Source organism: Nycticebus coucang, chromosome 8 (genome assembly GCF_027406575.1).
Source record: "Nycticebus coucang isolate mNycCou1 chromosome 8, mNycCou1.pri, whole genome shotgun sequence".
NCBI lineage: Eukaryota > Metazoa > Chordata > Mammalia > Primates > Lorisidae > Nycticebus > Nycticebus coucang.
Genome location: NC_069787.1, coordinates 49,670,769 through 49,692,254, shown reverse-complemented (window position 1 = coordinate 49,692,254; position 21,486 = coordinate 49,670,769). Strand labels below are relative to the sequence as shown.

At 38.0% G+C, this 21,486-nt stretch overlaps 1 protein-coding gene and 1 pseudogene across 1 annotated transcript in view; one reads left to right on the top strand and one right to left on the bottom strand.

Moving 5' to 3' along the window:
* Positions 1–21,486, top strand: part of LOC128591333 (centlein-like) — a 51,901-nt gene that overhangs the window by 8,379 nt on the left and 22,036 nt on the right. The window lies entirely within an intron of this gene.
* On the bottom strand, positions 17,078–18,109 carry LOC128591226 (dnaJ homolog subfamily B member 6-like; annotated as a pseudogene).

Below are 21,486 nucleotides of genomic sequence, written 5' to 3'. Positions count from 1 at the left end.
ATTTCATTTAGGTCTTTGTTATAATAGTTAAAATAACTTTTTAAAAATTATTATATTCTGTTTCCATCTTTTAGATTTTCTTGAGTTTGACCGTGACTGATTTCCCTTTTCCTTTGAATACAGATCAAGTATTAATGTTACCTCTGTATGTAATAATTTGTTATTAAATGGTTTATATTGTAACAGATATGTTATAGAGCCTCTGTTTTCTGTTATGTGTTTTAAACATGCAAGTGTTGAAATAAATTAATCAGAATTTAACTAGGTTAGACTTGACTTCTAAGTCCTGTTTCCTATCATGTGGATGGAAGTGATTTGTTCCGCAGTTCTTTTAACCTCATCTGGATTACTTAGGTAAGACTGCCTAGTGGCTGAATAGTTAAAGTATCAGTCCTGGTTTTGGCTTCCTTTGGAATTTCTCCCTTCAATTTCTAGCTACAGTCGTATGCTTGAACTTTGAGCTCTAGTTCTTGAAAATTCCTGTTGCAATTTTAGTCTATTGTGAGCCTCTCTCAGGTACAAATTCATAACAATGAGTGATTTACTTAATGCTGTTTCATTTTCCAGGTATCAATTATTTTTCCAGGTATCAATTCTTATCTGTATTCTGCCTGTATATGATTATTCTCTGTTGCCTTGAAGTAATTGTTTTCAAAAATTTTTTGGAGTTTAAATGGTTACGTGCAGGAAACTTAATCTGTACGTTTACTCAGCCATTATTTTAAGTGGAACTCCCCATTCCTGGACTTTTTGTAGTGCATTTTAACTTACTAACACTTTCTATATAATGCATTCTAACTTGTTTACCTCCTCACCTCTTATAGTTATTTTTGTTTTATATTTTAATTCTACATACATTTTTACCTTATAAGACATTATTGTTATAAAATATCAATTTCATTTATTATTTGTTTTTTTTTCACGTTTATGTGTTATTTATCTTTCCTTAATTTTTGCACCATAAGTTTTTTTTTTATTAAATCATAACTGTATACATTGATATGATCATGGGGCATCATACACTCGCTTCATAAACCATTTGACACATTTTTATCACAGTGGTTAACATAGCCTTTCTGGCGTTATCTCAGTTACTGTGCCAAAACATTTACATTCTACATTTACCAAGTTTCGCAAATACCCCTGTAAGATGCACCACAGGTGTGATCCCACCGATCCCCCTCCCTCTACCCACCCCCTCCCCTTTTCCACTTCCCCCTATTGTTAAGTTGTAGCTGGGTTATATCTTTCATGTGAGAGTCCCAAATTAGTTTCATAGTAGGGCTGTGTACATTGGGTACTTTTTCTTCCATTCTTGGGATACTTTACTAAGAAGAATATGTTCCAGCTCCATCCATGTAAACATGAACGAGGTAAAGTCTCCATCTTTCTTTAAGGCTGCATAGTATTCCATGGTATACATATACCACAATTTATTAATCCATTCGTGGATCGATGGGCACTTGGGCTTTTTCCATGACTTAGCTATTATGAATTGGGCTGCAATAAACATTCTGGTACAAATATCTTTGTTATGTTGTGATTTTTGGTCTTCTGGGTATATGCCCAGCAGAGGAATTACAGGATTGAATGGCAGATCTATTTTTAGATCTCTGAGTGTTCTCCATATATCTTTCCAAAAGGAATGTATTAATTTGCATTCCCACCAGCAGTGCAAAAGTGTTCCCTTTTCTCCGCATCCACGCCAACATCTCTGGTCTTGAGATTTTGTGATATAGGCTAGTCTCATTGGAGTTAGATGATATCTCAAAGTAGTTTTGATTTGCATTTCTCTGATGATTAAAGATGATGAGCATTTTTTCATATGTCTGAAGGCCTTGCGCCTGTCTTCTTCAGAGAACTTTCTCTTCAAATCCCTTGCCCAGCCTGCGATGGGATCCCTTGTTTTTTTCTTGCTGATGCGTTTGAGTTCTCTGTGGATTCTGGTTATTAAACCTTTGTCAGAGATATACCCTGCAAATATCTTCTCCCATTCTGAGGGCTGTCTGCTTGCTCTGCTTACTGTGTTCTTAGCTGTGCAGAAGCTTTTTAGTTTGATCAGGTCCCAGTAGTGTATTTTTGAAGCTGCTTCAATTGCCCGGGGGGTTCTCCTCATGAAATACTCACCCAGACCAATTTCTTCAAGGGTTTTCCCTGCATTCTCCTCTAGTATTTTTATAGTTTCATGTTTTAAGTTTAAATCTTTAATCCAATGAGAGTCTATCTTAGTTAATGGTGAAAGGTGTGGGTCCAATTTCAGTCTTCTGCAGGTTGCCAGCCAGTTCACCCAGCACCATTTGTTAAATAGGGAATCTTTTCCCCACTGAATGTTTTTAATTGGCTTGTCAAAAATCAAATAGCGGTAAGTAGCTGGATTCATCTCTTGGTTCTCTATTCTGTTCCAGATATCTTCTTCTCTGGTTTTGTGCCAATACCATGCTGTTTTGATCACTATCGATTTGTAGTAAAGTCTGAGGTCTGGTAGTGTGATTCCTCCTGTTTTGTTTTTATTTCTGAGTAATGTCTTGGCTATTCGAGGTTTTTTCTGATTCCATATAAAACGAAGTAATGTTTTTTCAAGATCTTGAAAATATGACAGTGGAGCTTTAATAGGGAGTGCATTGAAATTATATATTGCTTTGGGTAGTATGGACATTTTGATAATGTTGATTCTTCCTAGCCATGAGCATGGTATGTTTTTCCATTTGTTAACATTTTCAGCTATTTCTTTTCTTAGAGTTTCATAGTTCTCTTTATAGAGATCTTTCACGTCTTTTGTTAGGTAAATTCCCAAATATTTCATCTTCTTTGGCACTACTGTGAATGAGATAGAGTCCTTAACTGCTTTTTCAATTTGACTGTTGTTGGTGTATATAAAGGCTACCGATTTATGAATGTTGATTTTGTAACCTGAGACGCTGCTGTATTCCTTGCTCACTTCTAGGAGTTTTGTAGTAGAGTCCCTAGTGTTTTCCAGATACACAATCATATCATCTGCAAAGAGCGAGAGTTTGATTTCTTCTGACCCTATATGGATACCCTTGATCACCTTTTCTTCCCTAATTGCGGTGGCTAAAACTTCCATTACAATGTTGAAAAGCAATGGAGACAATGGGCAGCCTTGTCTGGTTCCTGATCTGAGTGGAAATGATTCCAATTTAACTCCATTCAATATGATAGTGGCTGTGGGTTTGCTGTAGATAGCCTCTATCAGTTTAAGAAAAGTCCCTTCTAGACCAATTTTCTTGAGTGTTCTGATCATGAAGCGATGCTGGATATTATCAAAAGCTTTTTCTGCATCAGTTGAGAGAATCATATGGTCTTTGTTTTTTAATTTGTTTATGTGCTGAATTACATTTATAGATTTACGTATATTGAACCAGCCTTGAGACCCTGGGATAAAACCAACTTGGTCATGATGTATAATTTGTTTGATGTGTTGCTGGATTCTGCTTGTTAGGATCTTGTTGAATATTTTTGCATCTATATTCATTAGTGATATTGGTCTATAATTTTCTTTTCTTGTTGGGTCTTTTCCTGGTTTGGGGATCAGGGTGATGTTTGCTTTATAGAACGTGTTGGGTAGTCTTCCTTCTTTTTGGAACAGGTTGAGTAATATAGGTACTAATTCCTCTTTAAAGGTTTGGTAGAATTCTGCCGTGAAACCATCTGGTCCCGGGCTTTTCTTTTTAGGGAGGTTTTGTATAGTTGATGCTATTTCTGAACTTGATATGGGTCTGTTCAACATTTCCACTTGATTCTGGTTAAGTCTTGGAAGGTGGCGTGCTTCCAAGTATCGGTCTATTTTCTTCAGATTTTCATATTTCTGAGAATAAAATTTCTTGTAATATTCATTAAGAATTTTTTGGATTTCTGATGAGTCTGTGGTTATTTCGTCTTTGTTGTTTCTGATTGATGATATTAGAGACTTTACTCTTTTTTTCCTGATTAAGTTGGCCAGAGGTTTATCTATTTTATTGACCTTTTCGAAAAACCAGCTTTTTGATTTATTGATCTGTTGTATTATTCTTTTGTTTTCAATTTCATTTAATTCTGCTCTAATTTTGGTTATTTCTTTTCTTCTACTGGGTTTGGGGTTGGAATGTTCTTCCTTTTCCAGTTGCGTGAGATGTCCCATTAAGTCGTTAACTTCCTCTCTTTCCGTTCTCTTGAGGAAGGCTTGCAGTGCTATAAATTTCCCTCTTAGAACTGCCTTTGCAATGTCCCAGAGGTTCTGATAGTTTGTGTCTTCATTGTCGTTTTGTTCCAAAAAGTTGGCGATTTCTTTCTTAATCTCATCTCTGACCCAGCTATCATTCAGCATAAGGTTATTTAACTTCCATGTTTTTGTATGGGTATGCAGATTCCTGTTGTTATTCAATTCAAGTTTTATCCCATGATGGTCCGAGAAGATGCATGGAATAATTTCTATTCCTTTAAATTTACTGAGGTTAGACTTGTGACCTAAAATGTGGTCAATTGTGGAGTAAGTTCCGTGGGCTGATGAGAAGTATGTGTATACAGTTTTGTTGGGATGAAATGTTCTGTAGATGTCTGCTAAATCTAAATATTGGATGGTTAGGTTTAAATCTAAGAGTTCTTTGCTCAGCTTCTTTCTGGAGGATCGATGCAACACTGCCAAGGGAGTGTTGAAATCTCCGACAATTATGGAGCTGGAGAAAATCAAGTTACTCATGTCTGTTAGAGTTTCTCTTATAAATTGAGGTGCATTCTGGTTGGGTGCATAGATATTAATAATTGAGATCTCATCATATTGAGTATTACCCTTAACAAATATGAAGTGACCATTCTTGTCCTTCCTTACTTTTGATGGTTTAAAGCCTACTGTATCTGCAAATAAAATTGCAACACCTGCTTTTTTCTGATTACCATTTGCCTGAAATATGGATGACCATCCTTTCACTCTGAGTCTGTATTTGTCTTTTAAGTTGAGATGTGACTCTTGTATGCAACAAATATCTGGCTTGAGTTTTTGTATCCAGTCAGGTAACCTATGCCTCTTTAGAGGACAGTATAAGCCATTCACATTGATGGAGAGTATTGATAAGTCTGGTGGAATTTTGGGTATTGAGTTTTTCAAAGGTCCAGTGGACATTTTTAATCCTTTCGCCAGTGTGGAAGTTGGAGTTTGATCCGAAGTTTGTGAGTGAGTTTACTTTTGTGGTATAGGATTGGGTTGGTCATTGTGGAGGATAGGTCTGAGAACATCCTGAAGAGCTGGTTTACTTATGGCAAATTTTTTCAACATATGAATGTCATTGAAGTATTTAATTTCTCCATCATAGATGAAACTCAGTTTAGCTGGATACAAGATCCTGGGTTGAAAGTTTTTTTGCTTTAGGAGATTAAAAGTTGATGACCAGCCTCTTCTGGCTTGAAAAGTTTCAGCAGAGAGATCTGCAGTTATTCTAATATTCTTACCTTTGTGCGTTATAGTTTTCTTTCGCCGGGCTGCTTTGAGAATCTTCTCTTTCATGTTAACTTTAGTGAAGCTAATTATGATATGTCTGGGAGATGGCTTTTTGGGGTTGAATCGTGCTGGGGTTCTGAAGCTGTCTGCTATCTGAATTTCAGATTCTCTAGGCATGTCTGGAAAATTTTCTTTCATAATTTCATGCAGAAGGGCCTCTGTGCCCTCGGAGGCAACTTCATCGTTCTCAGAAATTCCTATAATCCTTATGTTGCTTTTTTTCGAATTATCTGAGAGTTCTCTGAGTGAGTGATCCGTTTTTGCTCTCCATTTCTCTTCCTCTTTGAGAGATTGGGAGCGTTCTAAGACTTTATTTTCAATGTCAGAAATCCTTTCTTCTGCTTGTTCTATTCTGTTACTGAGGGATTCTACTGTATTTTTCATATCTTTGAGGGCTGTAAGTTCTTGCTTGAGTGTGTCTAAGTCTTTGGTGGTTTTGTCTTTAAATTCGTTAAATTCTTGAGACAATTTTTGAATTTCTCCTCGAATTCCTAATTCCATTTTATTAATCTTGTCTGCAATCCAAATTCTGAATTCGATTTCTGACATCTCAGCCAGTTGTTTATGAATGGGATCTTCCTGCATCATCTGCCGTATCTTTTCTTGCGGGGGTTGATCTATTCTGGTGATTTCATGTTATCAGAGTTTTTCCGCTGATTCCGCCCCATGGCTATTTTACTCCCTTTGGTTTTTCCCCTGGGGTTTTATCGAGGGCCCGTACAGTGTTGTGGCCTGAGAAACTGGGGCCCTGTCTGGTGTGGTGGAGCAAAGTGGTTCTGTCTTGCTTTCAGCTGGTTTCTGTTCGATCCTATTGCAACTTCTACTCTGGCTTGAAGTCTCAGCTGTGTGGAAAAATCAGCAATTAAGTCACCCCGCCTGCCCACCTCTGGCCCCAGTTGGAAAAGGAGAATCAAACCTTCCTACAATCGCACACCCAGGGCACCGCATGAAAAGTCCTCAGTCTATTAGCCTAGTTCAAAAGGTCCAAATCAACTGTCTCGATCGGCACTTGTCTTGGGTGGGAGAGTTCAGGAGGTCTCTGGGAACTGGATCACAGGGGCCTGGTGACTCCTCTGACACGGCTCACCCCAGTGCAGTGTGGAGTCAGGAGGAGCCACCCAGCAAACAGAGCAGTCTAGGAAGGTTGACGTCTCCTTCCCCACTTTGCCCCTCCGTTGGACCCAGTCACTGGTATCTCTGCAGATGGCTAACCCAGTTGCCTGCAGTGAACAGACACTCCAGGGGGTTGCACCTGCCTGAATCACAAGGAAGTCTGCCAGGCCCCCGCAGACTGCCGCTATCTAGCAGGAGGAGATGGGGCCTGACATCTTTGAGTGTTTGATGCAGGTGATGGGAAGGAGGTGTTCACTCAGGCTTAGCTCCATCCCTGATGGATGCTGCTAACAGAACAGAACAGACAACTTTGCGGGGTTCTGTCTCTGTTCCTGTCGAAATCGCCTTCAGAAGACCGGCTGTTTAGAGTTCAAACATCTTTGCTGCTGGAGATTTGCGTCCGAACACCTCTCTGGGTCGGCCCGCCCTGGAAGCTTCCCGGGTTTGTGAGTCGTGTCAGGAAATCCTCCGCTCACCGGTGGCCTCCTCTGGTTGCCCAGGGAGACAGGGGGTGTGGCCTCAGAGTATCCAGAAGTGAGCGTTCTGCCGTTAAAGAAAAAGCGGCTGTTGATCTACCTCCAGGGAACTGTTGCTCTGGTGTGGGCACTCAGGCGACCCTTTTCTCCTCTGTCCCGTGCCCCAGAGTCAGCACTGAGCGGCCGCAGTTTGTGCTGGGTCCACACACCTCAAGAGATCCCCCAAGAATCAGAACTCTTGGGGGATGGGCCCCCAGACCCCGATTGGGAGTGGGGGAAGCTAGAGTTTCATTCAGTTTTACGCAACAGTACGTCAGGGGAGGGCTCCTGCACTGCACCGCAGGGAAGTGCCGCCAAGGCTTGATTTCCCCTCAGCAGAGTGCCCTCTCCTCACTCACGTGTCCCAGAGTCAGCGCTGACCTGACGCGGCTCAGGCACTGTGCACTCCCCTTGAGAAATCACTCAAGGATCCGAACTCCTGGGTGATAGGCCCTCAGACCCTGAGTGAGAGTAGGGGCTCTCAGCTCTCAGCGGGGAAGCTAGAGTCTGATTCAGTCTTGTGCCTGGGGAGGGTTGCTGCATTTCACCGCAGGGAAGTGACGCCAAGGCGTGACTCCCCTTCAGCCCGGTGCCCTCTCCTCACTCGCGCGCCTCAGAGTCAATGCTGACCAGTCGCAACTCGGGGACTGTCCACTCCCCTTGAGAAATCACCGAAGGATCCGAACTCCTGGGGGACAGGCCTCCAGACTGCAGTGGGCGGGAGGGGAGCGCCGGGGATTCAGTGTTGCCGGCAAAGGATTCCCAAAGTTTTATTCAGTTTTATGCCCGGCAGGAGAACGCCACGGCACTCCAGTAGGGGAGGTAGGTGCAGTTTTTAGAAGGTCTCTCCCTGGAGTGTAGTGGGAGGGCCTTTAATTTCTGCCTGCTTGTTCAATTGTGGGGCTCTAGAGCCGGTCTCATGGGGGAGGGGTACTCCCGTCCGCTTGGTGGTGGATTTTGTACCTTTCGTTTGCATCCTTGTGATCACAGCTTGCCTCAGCGGTGTTGATGTGCGTTCTTCAACCTTCTCTCTTGGTGAGACTCAAGTCCACCAGGATACTTAGTAAATTCCTGTCCCTTAACTCTCCTTCTGGACGGGAGCCTCTGTTGAAAGCTGGCTTCAGTCCGCCATCTTGTCTCCCTCCTCCTTCATTTATTATTTGTATACTTTTAAGTGCTTTTCAGTCTTTTCTGCAATTCTGTGTTTCTGTCTAGTATCTTTTCATTTTACCTTAAACACTCCATTTAGTATTTCTTTTAGTGGGTGTCTGCTCACAGTTCTCTCATTCTATTTATTGGTCTTCGTTTCTGCAGGGTATTTTTCAAATTGATGGAATTGTTGATTGGCAGTCTTTTCTTTTTCATTTAAAGATAACGTACTTTGTCTTCTGGCCTCTGTATTTTAAGTCATATCTCTTATTTTCATTCCTTTCAAGGTAATGTGTCCTTTCTCTGTTTATTTTTTATACTTTTTTCTTTAATTTTGGTTTCTAACAGTTTTTGTATTTTTTTAAAGTATAATGGTGTTTCTGTTTTTCTTGATTTGGAGAGTATAGACTTTTTTTTCTTTTTTTCCATCTGAGGCTTATGGTTTTTTTATACTCTAAGGAAACACTCAGTAAAAATGTCTTCAAATATGGCCTCTGCACATTCTTCCTTCCTATCCTTGTGGAATTCCAGTTATATACACAGATTAGAGCTTTTTTATCACATTTTGTATTTCTCTTGAGTTCTTTTTACATCTTCAAGTATTTTTTCTTTTTGCTTCAACCTTGGTGTTTTCTTAAGTTCACTAATTCTCTGTTCTATTGTTGAAATCTGATGTTGTATACATCTACTGAATTCTTGAGTATAATATGTATTTTACTTTTGTGGGTGGAGTGTTCTTATAAATGTCATTTAGGTCAAGTTTGTTGATAGTATTGTTCAGGCATTCTATATCTGTATAGATTATCTCTACTTGTTCTATCAATTTCTGAGAGGTATGTTCAGTTAGTTCTTCAACTGTACTTACAGATTTGCCTATTTTTTCTTTTAGTTCCATATACTTTTTAGGTCTAATTGGCTTATAGTTTTTTTAAATCTTCTATTTCCTTGTTGATTTTCTATCAGTTTCATCCATTATTATTGTTTAATTGTTTTCCTCTCTTGTAATTTTGTCAGCTTTTGCTTTACATATTTTGAAATTCTTTTGTTTAGTACATATATATATATATCTGTAATTGTTATCTTTTCCTGATAAACTGACCATCTTATCATTGTAAAATGTTTTTATCTCTAGTGACCTTTTTGTTGTGAAGTCTATTTTGTCTAATATTAGTATAGTTCCCTCAGCTTTATTTTTGTAACTGTTATGACATTTGTATCGTGTGTCTTTTGTAGATACTATATAGGTGAGTCATGATTTTAAGATTTATTCCTTTTAGTTTGAGGACTTAATTCATGTACATTGAATGTAATTACAGATGTTCCTCAACTTACAATAGGATTACATCCCAATAAACCTTATGAAGTTGAGAATACCATAAGTCCAAAGTGTATATTTGGCTTACCATAGTTTCAGTTTACAATATGTTTCTCAGGCCATAATTTCATCATAAATTAAGGAGCATAATGCATGTGTATTACTTTTGCACTATCGTAAGATTGAAAAATTGTAAGTTGAACCCCTTTAAGTTGGGGACTGTCTACTGATATGGTGGAATATAAATCTGTCATTTTACTCTTTTTTTATATGTGTTGTATCTGTTTTGTTCCTTTTTACCTCCATCACTGCCTTCTTTTTTGTAATAGAAATTTTCTAGTGTGACTTTTTTTTGTTGTTGTTGTTCTTGTGTTTTGTTTGTTTTTTGTAGAGACAAAGTCTCACTTTATTGCCCTCCGTAGAGTGCCATGGCGTCACACAACTCACAACAACCTCTAACTCCTGGGCTTATGCGATTCTCTTGCCTCAGCCTCCCAAGTAGCTGGGACTACAGGCGCCCGCCATAACACCTGGCTATTTTTTTGTTGCAGTTTGGCCTGGGCCAGGTTTGAACCTGCCACCCTCGGTATATGGGGCTGGCACCCTACCCACTGAGCCACAGGTGCCGCCTGGTAGTGACATTTTAATCCACTTGTTTTTTCTTGTACTGTATATTTTTAAGTTATTCTCTTAGTGTTGCCCTGGGGGGTTATAACTAACAACTTCATTTACAACAATTTTATGCCAATGTAACTTAATTTCAATATTATACAAAATATTGCAACTATGTATCTCCATTTCTTCCCCTTCCCTTTATGCTTTTACTTTTACAAATTACGTCTTTATATACTTTGTGCTTAATTATTGCTTTATGCAGTTGTCTTTTAAATCAGACAAATAAAATGTTTTTTCTTTAATGTTTAAATAATATTGTGTTATTTCCTTTGGATTTGCCTAATTTGTGATGAGAAATTTGCTGTAATTTTATCATTGCTCCATTGTATACGTCATACATTTATGGAGTTGAAAAATGAGATGAATGATTAATTAGATATTTTTGAACATGTTTTTCTGAATAAGAATCTTTGTGTAGCTAGCAAGGTGACCTTAAATACATTTTATGAGCTGATTAAATAATGGCTGTATGATATCTGGCCAAGAGAAAGATGATTATACATAGGAATTTTGAATTTAGTGTATTTTCTTTAAAAATGCATAGTAAAATAATAGGAATTATAGTGTAAACTAGAACTCTTTGTTAATAAACATATCTAAACGTATTCAACAAATATTTATTATTTATATCTTCATAATAAATATTTATTATTTATATCTTACTATATGTTAGGTACTGTTCTTGATGATGAAGAAATATTAGGTGTTGTGGAGAAAAACAATGCAGCATAAGATAGAATGTGATACAGAATGCTAATACTATTTTGTATATGGTTGTAAGAGAGAGCCATTCTGATTAGGTAACATTTGGGAAGAAATCTAGAGAAAGTGGACGGCTTAGATATCTGAGCGATTTCCATTCCAAGCACAGGAAAAAAGTGCAAAGCTCATGAAGCAGAAGTTTGCCCAGCAAAGTCCAGTGTGTTTGGATCAGGAAGAGCTATGGGAAAAAGAGCGAGAGATGACCTCAAAGAGGGAGATGTGGAGCAGGTCTCCAAGTCCTTGTTAGACTACTAAAGGGATATAGATTTTACTGAATGAGATTGAAAGTCATTGGTGTGTTTCAGGTAGAACAGCAGCGTGGAACCTATGGGAGTATTTTAATCAGAAGTATGGTTAGATCTAACTGTATGTTTTAAAAAGAATCACCCTGGATGCAGTGGAGAAGGCAGACAATTGTAAGGCAAGAGTAGGAGCTGTAAGAGGTACTTGTAGTAGTCTTGGTGGAACTCAGTGGGTACTTGAACTAGGTTATGAGAACTAGTTGGAATCTGGAAATAAGTCAAAGATAGTGTGCACAGGATTTGATGATAGCTTACGTGTGTGAAGTATGAGAAGGAAAGAATTAAAAATGAATCCAGTCTTTTCCGCCTTAATTGACAGGTGAATTTGCCATTTTTTGAAGTAAGAAAGATTATTCCAGCAGCTCTTCTAGTGGTAGGAGAACACTTAAATTAGGTAGAGGAGACATGTCGAGACCTTGAAGTTGGAATGAGGAGAAATGTATAACTCAAGATTTTAACCATAACATAGAAGATTTTTACCATATGTCAATAGGGTAACACTTTTTAGGATTCAGTCTGGCTAGATTTACCTTTTCATTCATTCTTCTATCCATCTATGATACATTCATTCTTCATTCACCTATGTAGTTAAAATCGATTAAACCTGTATTTGGTTTAATGACAAAGGATGCACAAAGATGAACAAGGTGGTTTCTGCTCTTACAAATCTTATAGACAGAAATGCAGTTAGGAAAATAATTATAAAATGTGTTATAGTCCAAGTATGGACCAATGAAGCCTTATGTACAGAAGCTTTTCAGGGAGCATGTTTATAGAGAGGAGGGGATTACCAAAACCTTCACAAAGAAAGTGGTTGTTAAGGAGTTTCTAGTTTCTTATCAGAAGTGTGTTAGCATTGGTATAGAGGTGAGAAAGTTTGTGGTAGATCCTGGGTCTTAAGAATAGTATAGGTAGGGGCCTGTGGCTTAAAGGAGTAGGGCACCGGCCCATATACCAGAGGTGGTGGGTTCAAACCCAGCCCTGGGCAAAAAAAAAAAAAAATATATATATATATATATATATAGTAGGTAAATGCTTCCTAAATTTTAATCTATTTCCTAGTAGCCTGGAGTGGGGGTTGATATGACAACAAATATGTAAAAGAGATTCTAACTCATTATGTCTGTCCTGGAGCCTGAGATTATGCGTTTCTGTTATGTTCCTAGGTCAGGCAGTTACAGTTGATCTAGGGTTTACACTTTGATTATTGGGGGACTTAATGGAAAGTAGAATATACAGTTGAGTGGAAATACTAGGAAGATTTAATTCTTCCATTTTTCCTGTCTCTAATATTGTCAAATACTTGTAATAGGGCTTTTTTCATGTGGGATTAGTGGGAGTATATTTATAAAGTAATGGATAAAAACAAAATCTGGGGTCTGGGTGCATGAGTATAGATCACAGACTAAATCAGTTTACCTATGCGATTTTGGGCAAGTTACTCAGGTTCTCTAAGTCAGCTCTATTTTATCATTTATAAAATGGTTATTATAATTGAACCTACCTCATAGGAGTTTCATGAACATTACATGAGGCAATGCATGGTGGGCATTTAGAGTAATAAATGTTAGCTCTTAATATTATTATATAGAAAAAGACACTTCTTATGTTTCTTTTGGTAAATTTGAGATTTCTTTTTTTTTCTTTATTGGTGATGATTTATCTTCTCTTTTCCCTGACCTTACTTATAATCTGAATTATTGGTGAGGTAACTGACAGCCTTTGTCATAGAAAAGGGTAAAGCTAATTGGTTCACATGGGATTGAAACCTATGACCTTTGATTTCTTAGCATCATGCTCTTAACTAGCTGAATTCTGAATGACTGCCTCTTCTTCTCTCAAAGTGATTGTTTATCTTTTTTCATGCAAAACTACTCAGCCTTGGAGGAATACCTTGCAGTTGAGAACAAGAGGGAAACCTAAGCCTTAAATTTGCTATGTTTATCTGTGAATGAGATACACACCATGTGGCTAATGACAGGACCATAAGAACGAGTTACAGATTTTAACCATAGACTTGTTTATTTTTATTTCTTCTCACCGTTATTCTCTATTACTTCATTTCTTCAGTTGGAGAGAATTTTCTTTATGTTGTTTTTCTGTATATTCTCACTGTATTCTAAACTTTTTTTGTTACAAAATATTTAAAACCTACAAAAGAATAAATGTAATGTCTGTGTACCCACCAGTAACTATCACCGATATTCTTGGTGATACCAAGGGCTCTTCCTTGATCCTATTTTACTTTTTTTCTGAGGATAATCACTCTTTTGGATTTCATGTTTATGAATTTCTGCCTATTAACATAAGGTAGATACAATTCTGACACTTCTGGGAGTGGGGAAGAAAAAATGGATGCTCTTCCTTGGGGGCTGCCTAGAGCAATTGCCTCACCTGGGAAGAAGGACAAGGCAAGCTGTCCTGGTCCTATCCCCAGCAACTTGAAAACCTAGGGGAAGGAGGAACACTCCTGGACTAGGCAACCCAGAGGATTTGACTGTTCATCATAATGGTTCAATGGTAATATCTGAACCATGCTGAGGGCCCCACCCAGAGATATAAAACAGATCAGAGCCATTCCACAACCTTTTTTATATTTTTTTTTTGCAATTTTTTGGCCGGGGATGGGTTTGAACCTGCCACCTCTGGCATATGGGGCCGGCGCCCCACTCCTTTGAGCTACAGGCACCACCCTTACCAGAGCCTTATTGTCAGAATAGTTAGTGAACATATCTTGGTATCTTGCTGTACTTTGCTCTTGCTCTGTAAACTTACCTTTCTCTTCCTCGGTAAACATTGTTTCATGCTTGCCTTGTTTGGTGGATCTGGTCGATGTTTGGCCACGAGTATACCAAGAACCAAGAATGTAGACAGACAGCTGTCTGAACCCCAACATTAAAACTATCTTTTTAAAAATAGCGTTTGGAGGCCTAATGCAACCACACACGCAACCACACACGAACCCTTTGCCCTTGTTCTCCTCCTCCTCTCCTCCTAAGACAAAGACACAAAGGTTCGGTAGCCCATCCCCTTTTGAGCCAAAAGACCCTAAATTTCCAAGCAAGCTATGGAATGTGCCCACCTCTGATGGCCCCATGTAAAGGGGGTCTCTAACTGCCCAGGCTCAGACACCATCTTTGTACTGCCCAGACAGGTTATGTTCCATTTATATAAAGTTACTTTTGAGTATTGCTGTAATTAATTCCCCCTTCTATGTAATAGCCTTTTGTATGAAAAAACTATAATTTATTTATACTATAGTCTGATTTTTTTGCCTCACCCCATTCATATTTTGAAGGCTAGTCCCTAATGAGAGGATACTGGAAGTGGTGATACAGGGTTCCTCCATTCAGGACTGGACAAAGACTCTAGTTTCCTAGGCCTGGGCAATTTCATGTAAGCCAAGTCTTTTCTGAAGTGGATGCCCTGTTGTTTTACCAGGAGCTGGAGGAATTGCATTCATTTGTTAATACACTCATCAACATTGAAGTCTGCCAAATCCTGACCAAATGTAATTCTCAAGACCACCTTTTTTTAAATTTTTACAAAACAGTATATAACCCCTAGAAAAAAGACCTGTGTGAAATTTCCCACTTAAGTTTTTCCCTCTGCAAGAAGCCCTGGTGCATTTTTATTTTTTTCTGTATCTTTTTCTGTCTTACCACTAATCTGTGGTGCATGGGTTCATTCTTTAAATCTCTGAGTCCAAGGACCTTCTCCCGAAAGAAATTCTACAAACTGTGGGACATTTAGGAGGTATTTGAAGTTGGAACGTATCATGGATGGGAAGATGCTTAACACCTCACCCCTTCCACCATGTGAGGATACAGCAAAACAGTGCTGTCTATGAACCAGAAAGCAGCCTCCCAACAGACACATGTTAAATATTATATTATTTAACATACAGACTAAGATAACTTATCAATTCCTTATAAATGAATTTTTTGTTTTTATGTTTTTATAACTATGGATCTTTACACACTGCTGCTGTGAACTTTGTAATACATAGTACTTGTCTTCTGACTCACCTGTCATTGTCAAGTTACTTGCCAAGGTGACTATCTCAAATATAGACTTCTTACTTGTATTCTTAAAAAGGATAGAATTATATCTCATTGTGGTTTCATTTTATATTTCTTTGATTTCTTTTTTTTTTTTTATTAAATCATAGCTGTGTACATTAACGTGATCATGGGGCACCATACACTGGTTTCATAGACTGTTTGACACATTTTCATCAAACTGGTTAACACAGCCTTCCTGGCATTTTCTTAGTTATTGTGCTAAGACATTTACATTCCACATTTACTAAGTTTCACATATACCTGGTAAGATGCACCACAGGTGTAATCCCACCAATCCCCCTCCCTCTGCCCAATATTTCTTTGATTTCTAATGATTTCCAGCAGCTTATTTTTACTTTCTGTGAAATATCTATGTCTCATGCCCATATTTCTATTAAGATGTTTGTCTTCATATTGAAATTCTTTATTTTGGATACTAAGCTTTTATTGATTATTGTATTATTTGACATAATGCCAGTTTCTGAAATACATGAACTCCAAATTTATGTCTCTTGCGATAATTTATTTCTTATTTATATAACAACCCAATGGGGATATTGTTTGGGCTTTCAACTTCTAAGTAGTGATTAAGATACTCAGGCATCTTTCATATGGGGATCCACTGTCTATAAACATGACTCCCAAAGTTGTCCTGTGATCATGTCTACTCCAGCCATCCAGAGGTGGAAAAGTTTAGAGGATCACATTTAGAGGTTCTATGAATCAGGCTAATGCTACATTACTTTTGCCAACATCCTATTGGCCAGAACTCAATTCTCTATCAATACCTTATGTAAGCAAAGAAGATCGAGAAATATGAGCCCATTTTTAAAAGGAGGAGACAGTTTATACATCAGCTAACAATCTCAAGTCTTAGCTATCAGTAATAAGTGTTGCAATATTTTGTTGTTTTGGCTTTTTTTAAACTTACTTTATGATGTCTCCTGAAAAATGAATTTATTAATTTTAATAGAGTTCAGTACTCAAAATTTTTTCTTATGGTTGAAGTATATTATATCATGTATAAGAAATTTTACTTTATTTTTTTCCACCAAAGACATTCGCATTTGTTTTTTTTTTTTGTTAAAGCAAATGACAAAGACCCAGTATACCAGCTTTACTTTTTAAACCTAAGCTTAGCATTACATATTTAAACAACTGTCAAAACTTACTAAGATGCCAGCATTCATGCACAGCTAGAAAACATCCTTATAGTAAACCAGAAATGTTTTACCATTAATGTGTTAATATCTTTCACTACTAAATACTGAAAAAAACTGAAATTATTTCTGTAGAAGTTTTATCCTGCGGTGCTAACTTCACAGCAGGCTGACACTACGTGGCTCACGTTTCAGACACAATGGAAAAGCAGGTCCATGCTGGTTTAGTGCACACTCTGTTCTACCACTACTGAGGAATCGGGGCTCACCTGGAGTACTTTAATAAAAAATCAAAGTGCATACAGAAATTTACAACAATTTTAAAGACAAATAAATGGTCCTATTATGTGGTCCCAACAATAAACTCAAAAGTCTATGACAAATATGGCTCCGATGAGCTGTTTATAAATACTCAGATTAGGTACAGTGATACTGAAAGTCGAGTTTGTTTGAAATCTTCAAAAAAAGTTCCTGTTAATCCTCAAATGGTGCTTGTTACAGTTAACATTTCTGTTAAACGCATGCGTTGAGTCACTTGTTATCCAAGCGCAGCTGCTCCTTACCATTTATTGACAGGGACTTTAGCTGCCCGTCTTCCTCAACTTCCACTCTTTCTTGACCATTCTCCACGATTCTCTTTGTAGTGATCTTTCTGCCATTAACTATTTTTGTAGAAGTTGATACAGACTTGAAGTTGCCCATCCCACTACCACCAAATGATGTGGAAGAGAATGAAGTGAGACCCCCATGATCTAGCAACCTGAATGAAGAAAATCCTGCAGGAAATCCCACAGAAAATCCTGTATTAAAAGAAGAAAATCCACTTCCAAAAGGTGGAAATCCACTGAAGCCAGAGAAAAACGACCCTGTTCCTTGGTTTCTGCTTCCTGGAGACCCTTCTGATTCCCAATAAAGTCCTCAAATGGGTCTTCAAAGAAGTCAAATCTAAAGGGGTCCCTTCCACCAAAAAATTCCCTGAAGACATCCTCGGGCTTATGGAATGTGAAGCCATAATCAAATGGATTGTCAAAATGACTTCCACCTCCTCCACCGTTTAATCCTTCTTTGCCATATTTGTCATAGATGTCCCGCTTTGTTTTTTTTTTTTTTTTGTAGAGACAGAGTCTTACTTTATGGCCCTCGGTAGAGTGCCGTGGCCTCACACAGCTCACAGCAACCTCCAACTTTGGGCTTAAGCGATTCTCTTGCCTCAGCCTCCAGAGTAGCTGGGACTACAGGTGCCCGCCACAACGCCCGGCTATTTTTTTTTGGGGGGGAGGGGTTGCAGTTTGGCCGGGGCCGGGTTTGAACTCGCCACCCTCGGTGTATGGGGCCAGCGCCTTACGGAATGAGCCACAGGCACCGCCCCAAGATGTCCCGCTTTTTTAGGATCTGACAACACCTCATATGCCTCAGCTACTTGTTTGAATTTTCTCTCTGCTGCTTCTTTATTCTCAGGGTTTTTATCTGGGTGCCACTTTAGTGCCAGTTTCAGTACGCCTTTTTAATATCCTCGGCTGAAACATGTCTCTGCACGCCTAGAACATCATAGTAATCCACCATGTTTTAAATTATTGTTGGAACAGGTCCGAGGACGCGGACGACCGACGGCGGGAAGGAGGGAGGGGGCCGCGGCCCGGGGCTCCTCGCAGCTCTGGCATGGCTGCGCTGGTGGTGGCGGATCAGAAATTTTACTTTAAATTGATTTTTGTGTTTGTTGTTAAGAAGGGAATTCAATTTAATTTTTTAAAAATCTGGGTATGTTTTTCTTTCAACAGTATTTAGTGTGTTAATCACTTTTTCTCATGGTAGACAGTGACACTTTATTATTGCATACATATATGGGTCAATTTTTGGGCTTTTAAAATTTATGCTGGATAATTTTTTTTTTTTTTTGAGACACAATCTCATTTTGTTGCCCTTAATAGAGTGCTGTGGTGTCAAAGCTCACAGCAACCTTAAACTATTGGAGTCAAGTGATACTCTCCCCTCAGCCTCCCAGATAGCTGAGACTATAGGTGCCTGCTACAATGCCTGGCTGGTTTTTCTACTTTTAGTAGAAACAGGGTGTCACTTTTGCTCCAGCTGGTCACAATTCAACAAAGTATAACAGGATATTATACTTTCATCCTGTTACAGGGTCAAAATAAATTTTTAACATATCAGGATGAGGTTATCATAGTGTAATTAAATTATACTTAACACTATCTCATTAGTCACACTTAACTAATTTTTAGATTTATATATGTAAACCCATTTTAAAAAATTTATTTGATTTATTCTACAACATTATTTTAAATGAAAATTGGCTTGTAATTTATTGTTTGATTTAATTATATTCAGTAATTTATATTTTTAATTCAATTGTGTATTTAGACGTGGCCACACAAATATATGAGAACTCTTCATAGTTTCACATTCAATCAACCATCAGGAGAAAACAATAAAATAAAAGGTATTGGCATGATTTTTAGGCTTGATAAATAATGAACTTTTTTATTTAAAAGAAAACTTTGGTTTTCCGGGCGGCGCCTGTGGCTCAGTCGGTAAGGTGCCGGCCCCATATACCGAGGGTGGCGGGTTCAAACCCCACCCCGGCCAAACTGCAACCAAAAAATAGCCGGGCGTTGTGGCGGGTGCCTGTGGTCCCAGCTACTCGGGAGGCTGAGGCAAGAGAATCGCTTAAGCCCAGGAGTTGGAGGTTGCTGTGAGCTGTGTGAGGCCACGGCACTCTACCTGAGGGCGGTACAGTGAGACTCTGTCTCTACAAAAAAAAAAAAAAAAAAAAAAGAAAACTTTGAAGTCTTTATCCTTTATAAGTATTAACTATAAACTTTTTTCAAGCTCTTTGTGTATTATAGTCACAAAATTTGAATTGATTATAATCATGCAATTCTACTATTTTGCACAAAAATAAACTATTTCTGCTTTTAAAAAGTACTGCCAATAGATATTCTGATATTTTAAGCTTACTTTAAGTTCCAAGCAGAATGGAACAGCCTAAGATATTAAAATCTAGAAATTTAGCATATATAATGGAAACTGCAACTCAACTTTACTCTGTAGTGGCACTTCTCTTGATGCTATAATAAAACTTAAGAATGTTTAGTGATTTTTTTCCCCTACTATTATTCAAAATTACATTACCCTTACTGAAATGTGAATGGCTTTTTGTGGATTAATTAAACTGTAGCTGGTTTGCCATCTGGGTGCAGCTTGTTTAGCTGCCTTTCTGCAGAACAATTTCTCCCAGAATACAGTATTTTTTGTTAGAATACAGCTGCTAGGCTTTACTTTCTAAAAAAACATAGTTTATGCTTTCTTGTAAGATTTGTGATGAAAATCAATTTGTAAAATAAAAAAACTTACTTTTTTTTAATTTACTACTTTTTGAAGGTCATTAATAGTACAAGCTTTTTTATATTTTTCATAAACTTATACAAATATATTGCATATCTTGATAACTTGTAATATTAAGTAGAATCCTAGGTTTAGGGTAAATACAATAAAAAATGGAAACGAGGGAATTAACTAAATCTGATTTTTATGGCTCAAGTGGTTTCATTAAATTAGAGTGTGCTCTGTGTTGTTCATTAATGAACTTGTGACATATGCTTTAACTGTTCTGGTCAATAGCTGATAAAGAAAGGCTTGTGGATTTGCTTTTTTTTTTTTTTTTTCATATAAAGCTGGATGAAAATATCCACGTGATGGGCTTTTATCAAAGGAGTTACTTTGAATTCAGTAACTACTACTAAGGCAATATGGCTGGCAATTTGCGACCCAAAGGTATTCATACATTATTGGAGCACAGCCTACTGCGCTTCACATTACACAGATGTGAAGGCCTGATTATAGCTGCTTCATAATTAACAGTGATCCGATTTGTTTTGTGGCATAAATGGTGCATGTGTAGAACATTAGCCATGGCACTCTCATTCAAATTCAACTCGAGGGCTCAGCGGCAGGCTGGTCGCGAGCTTCAGGGAGCAGAATCACAAGCTCCTCCATATGTTCTTGCTGCATCTCACTATGGCTGTGAGTGCACCGTAAGTTCCCCAAAGAACCTAATGGTGTTCTGTAATTACAGCGCGGCTTTCTGCTGGCTAGAAATGAGGGAGAAGCTGAAACACCCCCTCATCAGATCATTTGTAAATTACTTTACATGGCGGTTGCCTAACTCAGTTGGTTTTCAACTGCTGAAATTATAAATAATTGTAACAGATGTGGCAATGTGGCTGGCCTCCTATAAATGAGGCCCTTGATAATTTGGCCAACCCTTTGACAGGCCAATTTAATAAAATGTGAACAAAATCTTCTTGCTAATAATGTATCATCCTTTTTCCCAATAGAATAAATTTAATTACCCTAGCAGTTAACAAGGTCACACCCAGATGCCAAACTCGGCTACAGTTTTGATAATGCAATCAGGAATTGAGAGGTGATGACAGCGTTGTTTTTTTCATTACCTGGCTTCACATAAACACAGGTGGCATAGCTTTCTTGTCAGTTTTTAGTAATACAGGCTATTATGGAATGCATAGGTAGCAGATTCAAAACCACACTTTAGTGAATTTGAGTATGATTGAGGTTTTAATGTATAGAGATGATAATGTATAACAAGCATAGTCCCTTGCTTATGCTATTAGTGCACAAATTTTGATGTTTTTACTGGTGACATAAGTGTTAAATATTTATAAAACTTAGAGCACGTCTTATAATAAGTAATGGATTATACCCAAAAGTCAAATATTAGAAGTATACGTGTACCCTAGAGGAAATTTAATTCCTTGAATTCTAGAAATTCATTTTGCGATACTACTAACTTATACATTTTAAATATTCATACTTACTTATAAATTCTGCAGAATGTGAAGCTTCTAACATATTTTGGAAATACTGAATGTGTTTCATTTTGTTCTTTAAGGTTAAAAAGAAAT